This window comes from Muscardinus avellanarius, assembly GCF_963383645.1.
Source record: "Muscardinus avellanarius genome assembly, chromosome: 6".
NCBI classification, from domain to species: Eukaryota; Metazoa; Chordata; class Mammalia; order Rodentia; family Gliridae; genus Muscardinus; species Muscardinus avellanarius.
Window position 1 is genome coordinate 41,501,994 of NC_137791.1, and position 17,107 is coordinate 41,519,100.

Below are 17,107 nucleotides of genomic sequence, written 5' to 3' on the forward strand. Positions count from 1 at the left end.
AAGCATACTAATCACTGGAACTTTGAGATAGGCAAAGCCTTCTGGTTAGAGAACATGCAGGATCTGGGTGTGAATCAGATCACAATCAGATCACAATCACAGTTATAACCTGAGGCTCAAAATTGGCTGCAGAGTCTATCTCCAGGGTGAAGAGTATATACACATTAGCACAAAAAGCAGTCCAATGTACTCTCTACACTGGACAATTTTTAAATTTTGGTTCAATTCTAAGATCAGCAAACTGAGGGAATACCAGTTTCCCCAACCACCAAATTGAAAATCAGAGGAAATTCTGAACCCCAAACAAATAATCTAAAATTATTATTATTTTTTTTTTGTGGTACTGGGGTTCCTGGAAGCCCTTCTTCCTCTGGGCTACACTCCCAGACCTATTTTTATATTTTTGAAACAGGGTCTCTTACGCCGTGCTGGCTTCGAACCTGCGCGATCCTCCTGTCTCCGCCTCCCAAGCGCGGGGATTACAAGCGTGCGCCACCACGCCCAGCTAAAATTATTTTTAAATATCTACTATGAGCAGAGCTGCCCCTGTCTCAACACTCCTGTGCTGGTCTCAAAGATCAAAAACATCTAGGGTGAACTGGATAGGTGCAGTCCTGTGCTCACTTCCCAGCATGCACTGCTTCCATCATTCTAAGCACAGTCTATGGTAGATGAGCTTATAGACACACTGCAATTAGGAAAGCTATATTCTGGCAAATACCTTAAATGTAAGCTGTTATTGCTTGGCTGTATTGAAATAAAATGAAATTGCTTGATAATTATACAAAACTATAAAATTACCTTGGTTACTACTAAAGAAACCATGGATAAGTCACTGTGTCTTTTTGTGCTTTCAAAGGCATATTTTGATGTTCATGCTTGCACCCAGATGTTTTTAGCGCATCTCATGGCCTTTATCTAGTATTTCATCAAAGGAACGGTAGCTAGGGTTATATTAACTCCTTCTTTTTAGTAGTTTTCCTCCTTTGACAAGGCTGTCCTGCTTTTAAATATATCTCATTTTAGCATAGAGAGTCAAATCTCATAAAAGTAAGAATATCAGACTCGATAAACCTGCTCAAAGCCTTTTACTGAAGTGGGAATTCTCTGTTTCTGAGAAATTGAAAGATTTAATGAATATATTCTTGCCATATTATGACATCTCATTTTTCCCTCTCATAAATACTTGTCAGGTTTATGATTTCCCACCCATTGGCCGGGTCTGTCGCTGCACGTGCTGCGATTGTGGGTGCTCATACCAAGTTTAATTTCTCTCACAAGGAGAGTTGACAAAAGATCACAGCCACTAAGCCCTGGAATTACCCTAGATATTGCCCTCTGTGCTCTGCAAATGAAATCCTACAGAAGACCCTTTGGAAAAGAAGAACATGATGGTTAACACTCAGAAATCCATTTTGCACAGGGCGGCATCCGTACACACAGAAGTGCGGAGTGACAGGCAGAGCTGTCAGTTCCTCAATGAGAAAAGTCAGATCTTGGCACTACGCATGCACACACACACACACACACACACACACGCACACACACACACATGCACACACATGCACGTGCACATTCACACACACAGGCAGGTGCTGTCCCTTGCAGGCGCGGGCTCCCCTCCCCCTGCAGTCTTGGTCCCCAGTGCTCTTCTCCCACTCATCCATCTCCCTCGGTCCCTTTCTCTCATGCCCTTGATTGACTACTAGGTCAGATAAGAAATTAAGACCAGTGAAATCAGAACCAGACCGCACCTGTCCCTTCTGCAGTCAGAAGCAAACTGAAATAAAGCACTTATGAAACCGCTGTGATCATAACCTTCAAAACACTGAACTCCTCCCAGCTGTCGGCCTTCCCAACCGAAGGCTGCACAATAGAGACACTGGCACCAATGCCCGCCGCCCGCCCGGGGAGTCTATTTGTAACAGAATGCTGTCATTTTGGGACAGGGTGAAGTGTTACAAACTGTAAAGGTCCCTTTATAGCTACAAAGATTCTGAAAATAGATGTTGCTCTACTGATTTAGACCTGCTAATAGGAGGATCAGTTTGCTTCTATTTAAAATGATTCATTTGCTCTGAAAGAAAAATAGTAGTAAGCAGTGATAAATACTTTGAAATGTGAACAACGCTTACTATCTGTCTTCATTTGACACACATTGGCATTTTGTTTTTGGTTTTGGTTTGTTTTGTTGTCTGTTTCTTGCGATCTAACTACTGACATTTGTAAACAGCTACTAGATCATCTGCAGTAAGGTTGAGCTCTCAGCAAAAGCTGTCAGTTACTCTTTACTAGCAGCGAAGGAATAAGGAAGAGAAAAATATCTGCGCAATGACACATCTTATATGCCTGAGTGTATATTGCTAGCTATGCTTAGTGAGGAAAACTTCAAAATTTTTCAGTCCTTCATCAAATAATAAAGACTTCCATCTTTAGGCGACTCTTTCTACTCAGTCCAAATTATAAGGCAACAAACTACTAATTTGTACAAAGAAAGATCTCTGAGAACATCAAGCCTAGGCTTTAAAAGATATAGAAGGATTTATAGCTGCATTATTTAATTAATATAAATGTTATCACTCTCAACAACCTATTTTATTTCCAAGCAACCACTAGAAACATTTAATAGAATGCACGCTAGAGTGTAATTAGAAGCAAGGAACCCTGCAAATAATAGACATTTCTATGGTCATCATGCCTGTCCACACTTTAGCTAAAAAAACATTGTTATCAAACTGCCATGATAATTGCATGTAGAAATTGAGCATTTGTTAAAATCATAAATAGACTGAAGGTAAAAGTGGTCAAAAGCTATTTTAGCCAGATGTTAAATCCTCTTACATTTGATGTGATCTAACAAATATACAAATACATAAGACTGGAGCCAAGAACTAGCAAAAGTTTGTAAATATTTATACACAAAATATACTCTGTGTTTGTATACATATTATCTCTAATCTCCTTCTTCTAATGATTTGTTTTATACTGTCTCTTCTAATGATTTATTTTATACTGTCTCAATAGACACAATTTTCAACTGTGCTATTTTTCTTTTTGAAATCATAGATTGTTTACACTAGTACTTCAAAGATATTTATGTAATTACGGTTCTATTTCTACATTAGTTTTAAATCCAAGTTCTTTTTTGTTTTGGAATGTCATGTGCCCACAAATGAGCAATAAGCATAACAGTGCATCCTGGGGTTGAGCCTCCCACACAGGACGGGGACCAGGGTGGGTGTGCAGCTAAGGTGCAGCCTGTTTAACCACACTGCCTGGTTTGGGACTGTGCCTGGTTTAAAATTCTGGCTCCTTCACCTCCCAGCTTACTGACTCACCTACTGACCTCTTGTTTCTTCAATTTGCTCATCTTGAAATGAAGAAAATAACGGCTCCTGCTTTATATACTTGTGAAGATAAAGAAGTTAATAGTGGTTACGTGGCTAGAATAGTACTTGGCACACAGTGAAAGCTATATAAGTGTCCACTTAATTTAAAATAAAGTGAACATTCCCAACTAGTATTGCATATATTTCAGCATGGGGATTCAGAAGTATATCCGGTAAGATAGCTTCAAGTATAGATCTGTGTGGACCATTTACTTTCTATTTCTATTCGTTGCAAATTGATTGAACAATACCAACAACTACTTAAATCAACACCCCCCACAACAGGTACTGAGTGTTTACTGTGGCTAGGCACAATTCTCAGCATCGTTACAATCACCTTCTCCATAGCATTGTGAGATAGACACTGAAGTTATTTCTAGTTTACAAATGAAGAAAGTGAAATTTAGGAGAAATCACATCATTTATGTAGGTCCCAGAATGTGTAACAAACAAACCAAGACATGAAACAAAATCAACCGGACTCCAAGACCAGCACCCAGAACAGCTGAAGTCTTCAGCCTACTTCAATATAAGTTTATCAGCACCTTCATCTTTCTTGGGTTATCATTTGCTTGTACTTTGATGACTCAACTAGCTATCTCAAACCCTTCTTGTGTGCAGTCATGTCTTATCATGGTTAAATAACTTCACTGAAAAATAAAAGACTTGGAGGTATGCCCCTGGAGATGAATTCTAGGCTTTTAGCCACACTTGAGTTTATTTCAAGCTGGGATGGAAAGAATGTAAGACTGAGGATCAAACAGCCAGGATCGCAGCCTGGATCGTACCACTAACCCCCGTGTGATGACACCAGAAGCTGAGTAAGTCAGGCTGGTGAAGTTTCATTGTGACACAGCCCTGGTCAGCAAATGGCTAGTCCTAAAAAAATAAATTCTAGTGGAAAATATGGCTTTTCTTAAAGCACCTTTCCTTGCACCTAAAAAAATATATAATTAATATTATTTGGTTTCTCCATGTATTAAGGTCATTCTAAAACTGAATTTTAACACAAGGCTAAATCTGATATCCTTTGCAACACACACACACACACACACACACACACACACACCACACACACAGACAAACACACACACACACACACACACACACCCATAGCATTTGGCTTCTCATAGTTTAAGAGAGTGCTGTTTAGCCGGGCGTGGTGGTGCATGCTTGTAATCCCAGCGTTCGAGAGGCTGAGACCGGAGGATCGCGGTTCGTGGACAGCCTCAGCTACTTAGTGAGGCCCTCTGCAACTCAGTGAGACCTGGTTTCAAAATAAAGAATAAGAAATAGGGCAGGGGATGTAGCTCGGAGGTCAAATGTCCCTGGGTTCCATTCCCAGACCTGCAAAAAAAAAAAAAAAAAAAAAAAGAGAGAGAGAGAGAGAGAGTGTGTGCTGTTTAACTTCTAAAACGTATTATTTAACGAGTATTTTCCTCTCGTCTGTTTTCTAAGAAAGAAGAAATGTCTGACATTTCCTATCTAACATTACAAGAAGTTGAGTAGCATTCAACCAAGTTAAATTGACCAAAGTAGTATGTCTATCCATGGGTGTGTGTGTGTGCACTCGCGTGCTGCTTTCTCTATATTCCAAATAGTTGTGTGTTGTTGTTTTTTTATGTCAACTTGCTCAAGCACTTCTTTGATGAGAAGAAGTCAAATACTGCAGGTAAAAGAGAACCTGAGGGAACTAATAAATGGTGACTAGACTTGTACAGTTTTTGTTTGTTTTTGTTTTTGTTTTTGTTTTTGTGTGTGTGTGTGTGTGTATGTGGTACTGAGGTGGAACCCAGAGGCTTTCTACCTCCGGGCTATACTCCCAGACCTATTTTATATTTTATTTGTAAACAGGGTCTCACTAAGTTGCTGAGAGCCTCACTCAGTAGCTGAGGCTGGCTTTGAACCTGTGCGATCCTCCTATTTCAGCCTCCCAAGAGCAAGGATTACAAGTGTGCGCTACCACGCCCAGCTGACTTGTACTTTTTCCAAGAGTCACTGTTCATCAGAACATTCCACTAAAAGTCCAAGTAGGAGTCTCAGGGAATAGGTCAGAAAAAGAGAAAATTCCAGAAGATATGAGAAATTCCAGAGCTCTTCTGCTTTATTAGCACCAGCGGGAGTGGAGCAAATTTTCTAGAGCCTGGAAAGAAAGGAAACCTCTGGAAACTTGGGCCACTGGGGCATGTTCAGGGATGTTGGCATTGTGTTCATCTCTCTGAAGATTGCCATGACTGATTGTACCCTTCCTTTCAAAATATCTTTAGTAAATACTTAATTAAATAAAGTATTTTATATTTAAAAAAACAGATGAGGACAGGCACGGTGATGCAATCCCATAATCCCAGTAGTTGAGAAGCTTAGAGAAGAAGATCATAGGTTGAAGGGCAGCCTCAGCAACTTAGCAAAACCCTACTTCAAAAATTAAAGACATTAATAATCAAAAGCACTTTGGGTATATCCTAAAGGCAGAATGTCCTTGGGGTCAATCTTCTTACCAAAAAATTAAAAAGCAGATGACAAAGAGAATTCATAGAGTTTTGAGATAATAAGGTACAGCTCAGAAAGGATAAAGTCAGCCATTGAAAGAGTGAAGTCCAACCAAATTATGTGTTTACATTTATTAACAGTAGTTACATAGCCCATGCTGACTTTAGTGGGTTGCAGAAAAAAAGGCTGTAAGATCATATTTGGCTTTCTGAATTAAATTTTTCATATTTGAAAGACAAAGATTTTTTATTTATCGTTTGGGGTTTGGGAAGCGTATTGTTGGTACTGAGAAGTGAACCCAGGGGTATTCTACCTCCAAGCTACACTCTCAGCTCTTTTTTATTTTTATTTTTTTGAAACAGGATCTTGCTAAGTCTCTGAGAATCTCACTAAGTTCCTAAGGCGATCCTCAAACCTGTGATCTTCGTGTCTCAGCCTCTCAAGTACTGGGATCAAAGGCGTGAAAGACCGTGACCAGCAAATCTTTTTTTAGTTGTTATACAATATATAGAGTAACTGTTACTACAATATTAAATATTTTTATGTACAAAAAAGTAAGTACCAATTATGCTCATTAGACATTTATACCCAGGAAATGAGATTTTAAGTTCCCAAAAGACTCTAAAAATATTCTATACTAGAAAATGCAAATTTTTACAAAATTCAAAATATTCTTTTAAATCTATATATGTTCTTAATTGGTGAAATCTTGAGTAAGAAATCATACTTTTAACTCACAAACTATGAGTTTGTGAGGACTGGCATTTGTGGTGCTAGGTTCCCAAGACTTATAAAGAATATTTAGCTCACAGTCAAATTTATGTTGGGGCCAAATGTGGTGGCGCACGCTTGTAATCCCCGCGCCTGGGAGGCAGAGACAGGAGGATCGCGCAGGATCAAAGCCAGCCTCGCTGGCTCAAGAGACCCTGTTTCCAAATAAAAATATAAAATAGGTCTGGGAATGTAGCCTGGAGGTAGAAGGGCTTCCGGGAACCCCAGTACCAACAACAAAAAAATAAATTCATGTTGGCATTCAACAACAATCGCACATACTGATAAATTGCTTTCTATATTTTGAAACTCTCTCAAGAAACATTCTGACTATTCTGAGGATTGTGAACTACATAATTCTTAAATTTTTTGATATAACCATTACCCTAAAATGTATGTGTTTCTTTTCTCTCGAAACAAATATTATAGCAGAACTCACTACAAAATACATTTAAATAAAAGGCAGCCACCCTGAAAAATTATGTTAGACTATAATCTGTATCTATACCATTTTCCATTGAGAATTTTATTATCAGTAGTAACATTTAGGTAAAATACAAATATAAACTGCAATGCTTAGAGTAATAAACTTTGACTTCATTTTCTTCATAAAATTTTAAAAAGTTGAAGTGAAAAAATGATCTATAATGTCTCTTAGTTCACATTAAATATGTACTGATATAACTACTATAATATAAACCCCTTAGTGGTCATATCATATTTCATTTATATGTATGAATGCACAAAAAGTATGTATCTTTATTTTAGAAAACGTGCACTCACTTTTTCTTACTGAAATGCCTATTGTCTATAGGATTTACAACCAAATAAATGTGTATTTAAACATGCAATAGTTTGTATCCTCATAAACATATTCTCTATAACAATCAATATTAGAGCCCTAAAATTGATTATATGAAAAAATGACCATTTCTCTCCTTGCAGCCTGAAGTAGCTCACATCCCCTGTGAGCTGCCTCACAGGTAAGTCAATAGGAGCTGCACATGGGATCTGAGAGAAGAATTTTGCCCGGTAAGTGTAATCCATTTATTGGTTTATGGACCAAAAAAATCTCTCGGGAGTGTTACAAACTCATATGCTTTCCTTGAGTGATGGGTTTTGCACTTGGATTTCTTACTTAATTGAAAGATGTGTAAAAACTTATGTATAAATAGAGTTCCCTATTGGTTACACATTTCAAGAGTATCTCAAGAGTATAAATTATTCCATCAAGGGGTTGGAATAAATTATACTCAATAATTGGAATCAATTTTCCCTAGAGTAAGCACAAAAAAATTCCCATTAACATGGATAGAGGTTGCATATAAAGCACGAGATGAAAATATAATATCACCTACAAATGAGCTTTGTGTTCCTGTAGCCAGAGGAGTGGCAGGGTGAGATAAGCCCACTCATATTGAACTATATCCTTTCTGGGGAAAGTCCCCATTGCATTTGAGATGTGGCACAATGTCAGCAGATCAATAACAGAGAAGAGGACACGAAAGCCCAAGTGCATAATCACTGTGTTTTTTAGCTGTCTGCCATTAAAAGATAGGCGCACTGCCTGGTTTGCACACAGACTGAAGAGTTCTATGAAAAGCACATCCCATTCCTTTGAAAAAATAAAAGGAAAAAGGGGCCAGTGTGGGCATCAATAGCAACAGCGATGATCATACATGGGGAGCATGTGTGTGTGTGTGTTACTAGAGATTGAACCCAGGCGTGTTCTACCTCCAAGCTACACCCCCAGCCCTTTTTATTTTTTTGTTTTGAAACAGGGTCTTGCTAGGTTGTCGAGAGTCTTGCTAAGTTGCTGAGGCTGCCCTCACACCCATGATCCTCCTTTCTCAACCTCCCTAGAACTGGGATTATAGGCACGTGCCACCACACCTGGTTATATATTGGGAACTTAATGTAACCCGGACACTGTGCTGAGCTGTATACTCACACGGTCCTGTTTACCTAGGAACAGAGCAGATTGGCTTCACAAGTACACTCTGGAGCAGACTTTACAGGACTCAAACACCAGGGATAGGATCACGTGCATCTCAACTCTCTGTCACTCAGTTTCCCCAGCTGTGAAGCGGTTATAAGAATGCCATCGACTTCATAGCATTAATGCAAAGATTAAATGTGTCCATTTACATACAGCACTTAGTACAAAGCCTGGCATCCAGGAACTTTTTGCTATTAACATTGATGTTATTGTTAGAATTAAAAGAAAAACTGGGCGTGATTGCATAAAACCCATGTAATCTGGAAGAATTGAAAATTGAAAGAACCCATGTAATCTGGAAACATTGAAAATTGGAAGCACTGAAAATTGAAAATAGGGAGTGGGGTGGAATGCAGATAGAAATACACCACGAGTTGTGAACATGTATGTTTTCACCACATTGAATCACTATGATGTATAATTGCAATGCACAGCTAACACTTTTTGTGTGTGGTACCAGGGGTTGAACCCAAGGGCATTCAACCTTTGAGTTATACCCCCAGCCATTTTTTATTTTTGTTTTGAAAACAAGAACTCGCTAGTTTGCTGAGAGCCTAAGTACTTGGTGAAGCAGCCCTCAAACTTATAATCCTATGTGGACCTCTCTGTTACTGGGATTACAGGTGTGCACCACCATACCTGGCAATAAAAAAATTTTTAAAAATTGAAAGTTACTGCTTTTCCAGTGACATACACAGAAAAAGAATCCTTTCAGATGCCAATTTTTAATAATGTATAATCCAAAGTGATGTTATCTATGAAAGTCACAAGCTTTAAGCTAAATCATTTTATGAATACCAAATAAATAGTCCTGTTTGTACTGGGGAAAAAAACAATGCATTTGTGGCAAGCATTTCAAAAGAAATTTATTCTGCACATTGGTGACTGGAGAAAGCATAGGTCAGGTTCAAAGCAAAAAATAAGGAGTTGGGAGATTTATGAGTACAAAGATATTTAGGCTTCCCCAGAAGAATGCAGATTGGACCTCATGATTAGTTTACCTAGGCTAGGATTCTTGCCTGATAATAGGGGGATGAAGGAAAAAATGGTGGCCACTGTTCACCCTTCCTGCAGATGTCCCCATTCCTGACCAGGCCAAGGACTCTCGCCCCATTGGAGGACTCTCCCTCCTCATCATGACCAAGCACGTTGGGCCCTCTGACTTCATCGGCCAATGAAATATGAGAAATAAAAGTATCACATTGGATATATGACTCTGCCTGTGCTAAACCAAGTTATTTATTTTTTCCCTCTTCCATAGTTCTAGGCAATGTTCTCAGCTGGCATTTTGGGAGGAAGAGCATGATATTGGGACTTACATAGGTGTGTGAGCGAGGGCTGTGCCTTTTTTGTTGCAAGCTCCTGACATTGGAGGGTTGTCTGACACTTCAACACAATCTAAGCAACCATGACTGAGGCCACTGCTAAGAGCGGGTCTGGAGGGAGGAGAGGGACTTAACTTCAAGATGGTGAGGGCCACTTCTGGAAGAAGGTCAATGCTACCAACCTTAAAAGTGGTTAGGCCACCATCATGCATGATACAAATAATATCAAAAGGTAGTCACAGCCCGGCATGGTGGCGCACGCCTGAAATCCCTGTGCTTGGGAGGCTGAAACAGGAGGACCACACCGGTTAGAAGCCAGCCTCCGCTACTTAGTGAGGCTCTCAGCAACTTAGTGAGACCCTGTTTCCAAATAAAATATAAAATAGGTCTGGAAGTATAGCTCGAAAGTAGAAAAGTCCCTGGGTTCCACCCCCAGTACCACCAAAAAAGAAAATATGGTAGTCACAAAGTTCAACAACTAAAGAACAATTACATGGGGACTCAGAGAAGACAGAGAAAGACCCTGGGGCCAAAGTCCTGAGTGTTCATTCAGAGGAAATATGCCTCCTTCAAGTGGAAGGAGGAGTTTGGGGGTCAGACATTCCTCAGATTTCTCCAGTGAGCCTCGGGCTACTTTTATTCCCACTTTCAAGTTTTTCCTTTGCACCATCCTCCTGACCCCTGACTCCTGCTACTCTAGAAATATCTAAGCAGAGGCTTTACATATAAACACTGAAAAATACTTCAACAAATTAATCAGGCCACAAATATGAAGTGAGCAATTGTTGGGTTGAAGGCACTTTGTTGGAGGTCCTGTGGGTGCATGAAGAACAGATAAGATCTATCCCATCCTTCAAAGCATACTAATGGCTACCGAGCATCTCCTAGGCACTAAGCATGTTGCTAGGTACCTTACATGACTAAGTACTGCCTATTTCCCCAGAACAACAGAGGAAGGTTCTACTACAACCTCCACTTTAGGGAGGAGCAGATGAGGCTTAGGTGTGAGTGGGATCCTTGCCTGAGGGCCTCAGCAAGAAGGGACCCAGGACGAGATCTGAACTCTGAAACTTTGGCTCTGAAAGCTGAGGTCATACATACTTCCTCAGGAACTAGAGACTCTTGATTTGGGTTGTAGGGCAAAAGCATAAAGATGAAACTCAACTTCATTAGCAGTCATAAGCTAGAACATGATCAATTTCCAAATAATCAGCGAAATAAAATGAAGGGCTGGATTCACAAAAAAAAGATAATCCTGCTTCCTGTGTGATCTGAAGAGGCTTCGGATAGAGAAGAGCGAGACTGGCAGAAACTGGATGAGTGGTGGAGGACACTGGGAAAGGGCCGGCTCAGAAACAAACACACCTTAGCAAGGAGGCACCACTGAGGACAGACCACCAAAAAATCACTACTAATAAAAGGCCAAGCAAGGCTTTCATCTCGGCTTCAAATACAATTCCACTGCTGGCCTCCCTCTGGTATCTCTTGATTCTAAAGCTGAGAAAAAGAGGAAAAACTTCAAAAGGACCTTTTTGACATTTATTTCCTTGCTCTAAACACAGCTATAACATTGTCAAGATTTCATTCTTAAGGAAACTTAATCTCTGACCTAGGCCGCACTAGCTGGGTCAGCAAATCTGCTCTTACGTTTATCTTCCTGCTTAAGAGACAGTCCTGCCTTTTAGAAAGCTTCTTCCTTGAAAATATTTCTAACTTGGCTCATTTGCCATTTAGAGGAGAAACCCAAGGTCCAGAGGAGCAAAGGAATCAGCTGAGGTCACACAGCTACAGCAGCCTCTCTTGAGAACTCTAAATTCTTAAAAAGAGCAGTGTTGGTGAGGGTGACTCTGAAAGGCTAGATAGCTTTGATATGGACAGCAATAAAAGGACTAAAAGGGCCTGGAGAGCAAATTATAAAACACACTAAAATGCAAGCTGTTTTCCTTCTCCTCCTCCTTCTCCTCCTCCTCCTCCTCTTCCTCCTCCTCCTCCTTCTTTTTCTTCTTCTTCTTACTTGTTTTTTGGGTTTTTTTTCCATACTGAGGATTGAACCCAGGGACATTGTACCTCTGAGCTACACCACCAGCCCTATTTTTAATTCCTAATTTTGAAACAGGGTCCCACTAAGTTGCAGAGGCTGGCCGCAAACCTGAGATCCTCCTGTTTCAGCCTCCCAAGAAATGGGATTAAAAGTGCATCACCACACCTGGCTTGCAGTCTATTTTTGACACCAAGTACACTGAACTTCAAGAACTCTCAGAAGTTCTTAAACTTCTATCTTCTCAATTATATGAAACTTCACCACCTGCCTAGCTAAGGTCTTTTTACCCCAAGGCAGAAGAGCATAGTCAACTCTCCCTGGGTCTAATAAAAGCGGAGTAGCTTTCATAAGATTTCAGTCAGCTTTATGAATTGACATTAATTTTTGTTCACAACACGTACAGATCTCTTAATGTTATGTGGATTGCAAGTTTATATTATTAACAGTTAATCTGAGAGACATAATTTTAAAAAATATCCAAGTGCAAATAAGATTTCTTTGGAATGTACCTTACTGTGGACCAGGTTCAGTGGACTTTGGCTTTGGTTTCAGAACAACTGAGCACAAAAACAAATACACATCTAGAAACATGCTGAATTGATGTTCTGGGTTCTGCCTGAAGAGCTCTCAGAAAACGCTGAAGTTATGAGTGCAGCTAGCAACTCAGAGCTCTCTCTGTGACAGCTTTTTTTTTTTTTTTAACAAAGGTTAGATAACTGCTGCAAACCAAGATTATTCATAAAGCAATGACAAACTTTTGGAATCAGAAAACCTTGCCAAAGATACTTCAGAATTCTGATTTTTTTAAAAACTTAATGGCCGGGCATGGTGGCGCACGCTTGTAATCCCTGCACTTTTGTAGAATTCTACAAAATCTTCAGTGAACAACTAATACCAATACTACACAATATGTTCCAGGAAGTTGAAAGAGATGGAACTCTCCCAAATTCCTTCTATGAGGCCAGTATCACATTAATCCCCAAACCAAATAAAGACACCTCAAGAAAGGAAAACTACAGACCAATATCCTTAATGAACATAGATGCAAAAATTTTAAACAAAATATTAGCTATACGCATTCAAAACTATATCAAGAAAATAATACATCATGACCAAGTCGGTTTCATCCCAGAAAAACAAGGCTGGTTCAACATACGCAAATCAATACATGTTATTCACCACATAAATAGAGCCAAGAACAAAAACCACATCATCATAGCAATAGATGCTGAAAAAGCATTCGACAAAATCCAACACCCATTTATGTTAAAAACACTGCAAAAAATTGGGATAGAAGGAAAGTACTTCAACATCATCAAGGCAATATACTGCAAACCCAAAGCCAACATTATAATGAACGGGGAAAAACTGCAAGAATTTCCGCTACAGTCAGGAACAAGACAAGGATGCCCACTATCACCACTCCTTTTCAATATAGTCCTTGAGACTCTTGCTGCAGCAATCAGACAAGAGAAGGAAATCAAAGGAATCCACATAGGAAGAGAGGAAGTAAAATTATCCTTATTCACAGATGACATGATCCTTTATCTGGAAGACCCAAAGAACTCAACCAAAAAACTTCTGGAGCTGATTGACAAATTCAGCAAAGTCGCAGATTACAAAATCAACCTAAAGAAATCAGTGGCCTTTCTTTATGCCAACAACGAATCCACAATGAAAGAAACAAGAACAACAATTCCATTCACTATAACCTCAAAACCAATAAAATACCTAGGAATAAACCTAACCAAAGATGTAAAAGACCTCTACAACAAAAACTATAAAACATTAAAGAAAGAAATAGAAGAAGACCTTGGAAGATGGAAAGATCTCCCGTGCTCATGGATAGGCAGAATAAATATCATCAAAATGGCCATTCTGCCAAAACTGATCTATAGGTTCAATGCAATTCCCATTAAAATACCAGTGACATTCTTCAGAGACCTAGAAAAATCAATCATGAACTTCATATGGAGAAAGAAAAGACCTAGAATAGCCAAAGCAATTCTCAATAACAAGAAACACGCAGGAGGCATTACAATCCCAGACTTCAAACTATACTATAGAGCAATAGTAGTAAAAACAGCATGGTACTGGCACAAAAACAGATATACTGACCAGTGGATTAGAATAGAAGATACAGAAACAAACCCACACATCTTTAGTCAATTAATCTTTGACAAAGGGGCCAAACACATACGCTGGAGAAAAGACAGCCTTTTCAACAAGTGGTGCTGGGAGAACTGGCTAACCATTTATAAAAAGATGAATCTAAACCCCTATATCTCACCTAACACAGGAATCAACTCAAGATGGATCAAAGACTTAGAAATTAGACCTGAGACTGTGAAGTTAGTAGAGGAGAGCATAGGTTCAACACTACAACATATTGGCACAGGCAGTAACTTTCTCAACAAAACCTCCAAAGCTCAGGAAATTAAAGCAAGAATAAACAAGTGGGATAATATCAAACTAAAAAGTTTCTTCTCATCAAAGGAAACTATCAATAACCTAAAGAGGAAGCCTACAGAACGGGAAAGGATCTTTACCAGCCACCATTCTGATAGGGGGCTAATATCCAGAGTATACAAAGAGCTCAAAAGGCTCTACACTAGCAAAACAAATAACCCAATCAAGAAATGGGCAAATGAACTAAATAGACACTTCACAAAAGAAGAGATACAAAGGGCCAATAGATACATGAAAAGATGTTCTTCATCACTGGCCATCAGGGAGATGCAAATCAAAACTACACTGAGATTCCATCTAACCCCAGTCAGAGTGGCAAGCATAAAGAAATCAAACAACAACAAATGCTGGCGAGGATGTGGGGAAAGAGGAAGTCTTTTACACTGTTGGTGGGAGTGCAAACTAGTTCAGCCACTATGGAGATCTGTGTGGAGATTCCTAAGAAAGGTGGGAATAGATCCACCATAAGATCCAGCTATACCACTCCTGGGTATCTTTCCAAAGGGGTTGAATTAAGAGAAATACAGCAACATATGCATACCTATGTTCATAGCAGCACAATTTGTAATAGCCAAAATATGGAACCAACCCAGATCACCATCAACAGATGAATGGATAGCAAAACTGTGGGAAATACACACAATGGAATTCTATTCAGCCATAAAGAAGAACAAAATTATATCATTTGCAAGAAGATGGAAAGCCCTGGAGAGCATCATGTTAAGTGAGATCAGCCAAGCACAGAAGGAGAAGATACACATGTTTCCTCTAATATGCCCAAACTAGAAAACAAAAAGGATACCAGTGGGACTCCAGATATTAGAAGGGAAATACTAGCTAAGTTTTAATGGAAAGATAGGAGAGGAGAAAGGCCGATCTTGATTAATGAGGGTCTATACCTGAACATGTGTAAAATTATGAATAAGTCATGGTTAACCTGGACAACCATTGGTGGGAGGGGGGAAGAGAAAACGGGGGCGGGGGGGGAGGGGGCACCAAATATAGTGTAAATGTATACTATCTATGTTCAATAAAAATAATTGTTAAAAAAAAAAAAAACTTAATGGCCGGGCATGGTGGCGCACGCTTGTAATCCCTGCACTTGGGAGGCTGAGACAGGAAAATCCCACAGGTTCAAAGCCAGCCTCAGCTACTTAGAGAGGCACTTAGCAACCTAGTGAGACCCTGTTTCCAAATAAAAAATAAAATAGGTTTGGGAGTGTAACCTGAAGGTAGAATGCCCCTGGGTTCCACCCCCAGTACCACAAAAAAAAAATGTTTTTATCATTCTTTCTCTTAACACACAAAGGAATGATAGGGAAGGCAGAAATTTACTTTTAACAGGTGATTGTATATAATAAACCAAAATGATTGTTCAAGTAGCTGGGAAAATATCATGATCTTTTGCATTTACATGATTTAGATATGGTAGTATTATTGCTGTACTAGCTTTTAGTCAAGGCTGTCAAAAAAAAAAAAAAAAAAAAAAAAACACTACTTACTGACCAGAATCCAAGTTCCTTCTTGATGTATTCTCTGACCAAATTAGTCTAAAAAAAAAAAAAAAAAAGAGAGAGACAAGGGAGGATTAAGAGAAAGTCATTTTTGTCTCCTGTTTCCTGAATCTTTTACCCAAGTTTGAGTTTCACCAACAGACATTGAGTCAAATGAAATCATTAAAAGTACAATGAGCATCCTATAGAAGAATTTCTCTGAACCATAAAAGCATTCACAATTTATGACCCATGAAGCCCTACTAGACTATTCAAATCACTAGTAACTATGTAAATATAATAATTATTAAAGTATTATAGCATAAAATCTCTCCATTAAAACGTGCTGGGATTATCCAATAGTCTAACAACCATACGAACTCCGTGGTTGTAAACTGTGTGTCGCTTTCTCCGACCTATAACAGGATTCAAAACATTTCGAAAACTTTCATTGCATGGTTAACCATAAAATCCATTTAAAATTTGCAGTTTAAAAAAAGGATATAAATCCCATGTTTTTCTTTGAATTTTGCAAATTTTATTGCATCAGTCAAAAAATGTGACTTGGGTAGTAAACCGTGACCGCTACTCACTGTAATGGTATGTGTTTGAAATACAACCCATTTGTTCCACACTCACTCCGCCTCAGTCGTTGGCAACACTACAAACTCTTGTCTATAAAATATTCTTTGTTGTGCTGTTATCATATTCGTATAATTTCTTCATTTTATCTTTCTTGATAAAATATTTTCCACCCATGTCTGCTTTTTATCACTTTACAACTTACTGCCACATACCCCTTTCTCTTGGCAAGGTTTATGAAGTGTCTTGGCTAAGAAAACGTTTGAACCGGCTTATCAACGGGCAATTGTCGCCTGGACTTGAGCGGCCACAGGCATTATCTAGGTGTCATGGCTGGACTCTTCTCCCTCTTACTCTATACGATCCAATGAACCAGATAATTTTTTAATAAGTTATAATATGACTGATTGATATTTTGTTCGTTTTCTCTATCTCTCTCACACGTGCAGGTTTTCCTTAAGTCACAAGCACAGAGGGTGTTTCTCTGTCCTTCACGAGGCAGCGTGTTTGTGTTTAGGGAGGATGCTGTGGCAGCTGAGAGGCTGAGC